We start from the raw sequence: 3607 nt of genomic DNA on the forward strand, positions 1-3607 counted from the left end.
AAAATAAATTAAAAAAAAAACATTAAAAATATGAAACAGTTATATTGAGAGCAGAGAGGAACAGAGGGGATGATTTGAATTCACCAGGTCTCTCTACTTTTCTCCACTCCTGTCTTCATTTTGCCTTTTTCCAGCACTAACTCTGACCTTGGTTGTTTGGTCTTTGTCTCAGAGATTCAGATGCTGATTTTTTAATAGGGCACAAAGACTCAGCTATATTATTCTCAATTTCACACTACTTATACCAGTATTTCCCAGAGGTGTTCGGCACAATGTTTATTGTTTCTATTTGTTTATTCATGTATTCATTCATCCAATAACCATTTACTGAGCACCTGCTATGTTTCAGTGTTACGTTAGGTGCTAGGAATGCCAGGCACTGGGTGATCAAACTGGGGTCCTGGCAGTAAACTAGAGAAGACATACAGTGACAAGTAAATTAACAAATATGTAATTTCAGAGTGTGAAGGAAATGAACAGGGTGATGGGCTAAGGTACAATGGGTGAAAGAGGAGGGTTTACATAGTGGATAGAGGAGAGAAGTGTATGTATTCTGATTATACTTTGTAGGTAGATCTATGATAGATATTTTATGAAATGGCCATAAGAGAATAGAAGAGGGAATTGGGCATGATTCCCAGGTTTCTGGCTTGAGCAAATGGGATAAGTATAGATGGGATTTAATAATATGAGGGAAACAAGTTTTTTAGAAAAAGCAATGATTCACTGTTTTCATGTTGAGGTGAGATGTGAAAGTCTAAGTTTGTATATAGGACAGGGCCCGTTTGTGTGTACATCCCAATGTAATTATTAATAATGTTCCTTTTTAGTCTCAAAAATCCTGGATTGTGGGGGCGCCTGGGTGGCTCAGTCGGTTAAGCGTCTGACTTTGGCTCGGGTCATGATCTCACGGTCCGTGAGTTCAAGCCCTGTGTTGGACTCTGTGCTGACAGCTCAGAGCCTGGAGCCTGCTTTGGATTCTGTGTCTCCCTCTCTCTCTGACTCTCCCCCATTCATGCTCTGTCTCTCTCTCTCTCAAAAATAAATAATAAAACATTAAAAAAAATTAAAAAAAAAAAAAGAAAAAAAAATCCTGGATTGTGCAATACATTACAGGGTCATCCTGTGTGTTGGCAAGAGTAGTTTTGGTAAATTGGAGAGGTGTGATATTGTTATTTAGAATAAGAAATACATATTGGTCTTGTACTGCATTTCTGGCACAGAGCTCCTAAAACTTTTGGAATTTCCTAAGTGACAAGAGTGATAATGATGTCTTGATATTCATGACAAACCCCTTTTAGGCATACCCGAGTTTATGCTCATAAGGTAACTTTTGGAAAGCACCTGAGGATGAGTCTGGTTGCTAGAGGAATCAACCACATGGTTAGGAGGCTGGAACTTTTCAGTCCCCTTTCCCCCCCCACCATGTGAAGTTAGAGCCTAGGTCACATGCAAGGATTCCTTCATTCTTCTAATCCTCAAACAACTCTTTGTAGAATATGTGAAAATAATTACCTTATTTTAGTAGTACAAAAACATTGTACTATAGCTAACTATTATCTGAATTTTATATAGGATTAAATCGAGGGTGAGCAAGGTCTGTGATACTCTCTCTTGAGTGGCGCTGTTTTTGTACTTCCAATTTCGCTATGCCCCATGTTACTTATTCAACCTTTCTTCTTTCCGCTCTTTCGTGGGGTGGGGGGGTGGTGGAAGGAGATGAGAGATAGCCATCCTTTAACTGCACTGAAATTTACAGTATTAGCTTGAGTGTCTGACCTGGGAGTCCTCCCACAATTTGATCTTAGTGCTTATGTATTCTCTATTTTTTAGTGTTTAAGTCATCTCTGTACCCAGCATGGGGCTCGAACTCACATCCCCGAGATCAAGAGTTGCATGCTCTACCAACTGAGCCAGCCAGGAAGTCCCAGTGCTTGTGTCTTCTTAACTTGAAAACCAACTCTTATATTCGAACAATTATGAGTGTAGTAATGGGGAGACTATGGCTTCACATGTGAAATCTGACTAGCCAGAGAAATCAGACTTATTGTCCCTGAAAGTAGAAAGAACACTAAAATGAGAGATATGATATCTGGGCTTAAATCTCAATTTTGCCGTGTAGTTTCTCACTGACGTTGGGCATTTCACTGAAACTGTTTCCTCCTCTCTAAAAGGAGCTTATTAATATCTGTTCTTTCTAACTCACAAAGATTTATAAAGATTAGACAAGCCATGTGAAAGTACATTGCTGTGCAAATTTAAGTTATACAACTTCTTTCCTTAAAAGAAATATTTTGAGTCATCATTTCATGTCCTGAAAATGAGAATAAAGAAAATTCATCTACACCCATGAAAGTGGCCTGATTCTCATGTTAGAGAGGAATCTTAGGAAAAGTATAAAATACGAAGAATGATGTAAGGAAGAGTTTCAATTAGTTAGAATTCAACTAACTACAACCTTTAATTAATCAGGATTAGTTTTTAAATTTTCTGATTCTAGGGGCACCTGGCTGGCTCAGTCAGTTCAGCGTCTGACTCTTGATTTCTGTTCAAGTCATAGTCTCCTGGTCCATGGGATCAAACCTTGCACTGGGCTCTGCACGACAGCAAGGAGCCTGCTTGGGATTCCCTCCCCTGGCCTCTCCCCCACTTGTGTGCATGTGCATGTTCTCTCTCAAAATAAATAAACTTTAAAAATTTTTTGATTCTAAACCCCAAAAAACATTTCTTGAATTTATCCTGTGATTTACCCCATTGTCCATCTATGTACATTACCCTGCACTGGGAAAGTGTGAGGCAGATGGCAGAGGGAAGTGTGGGATAGACGGGGTTCTTGATGACACTGCTGCGTTGCTATTTTGACTGGCTCTGGAATCCCCTGCCCCTGGACTTTGTTCATGAGATCATAGGTTTCTTTATTATTTGAGGCTCCTTCAGTTGGGCTTACCTGTTATTTGCATCCAAAAGCATCTCAATACATTTGCCTCTACTAATTTTACATGAGGTAACCTAATCCTTTATTCTCCTCAAAGATAGGCTTTTATGATCTCTTTTTTGATCTCTTCCTGGCTCGAACTAACACCCAAAGGCGCAGGGCTTCACAGAAGCAGCACATAGCAGAAAATAGATAAAAAGCAAAAGTTTGTTCTAGAATCAGAAATTCCACCCTTTCCCCCCTACTCCACCACTTGCTTCATCTAGTCTGTGGAACTCCTGATAATTGACTCTGGTTGCCTGGGCTTGGGTATATCTCTGGCTTTTGGTGCCTCTGCCGGTGACTTGAACTTGGCCATATATTGTCTAAACCAGGACAGTCGCTGCCGATTTTAACCTCACCTTCTCCCACATTCTCAGTTCTAGTCAGCCTAGCTCCTCTTTTCCTTACTTGATGACTGCATAATTATACATTTCATCCTAGGAATCCTACCTATCTTTATTCATTCAAGCAAAGCAAGAAATTATCATTCTGGGGCTTTTCTGAAGCCACTAAAAGATTACAGAAATTTACACACGAAAGAAAATGGCGTATAAATATAGCAGGGTTATGTAGTTTACCAAGTCTCACGGTGGATGGTGGCCGCGCCGGATTCAAGCCCAAGTCTATTTG

Source organism: Leopardus geoffroyi, chromosome C2 (genome assembly GCF_018350155.1).
Source record: "Leopardus geoffroyi isolate Oge1 chromosome C2, O.geoffroyi_Oge1_pat1.0, whole genome shotgun sequence".
In the NCBI taxonomy this organism is placed as follows: Eukaryota; Metazoa; Chordata; class Mammalia; order Carnivora; family Felidae; genus Leopardus; species Leopardus geoffroyi.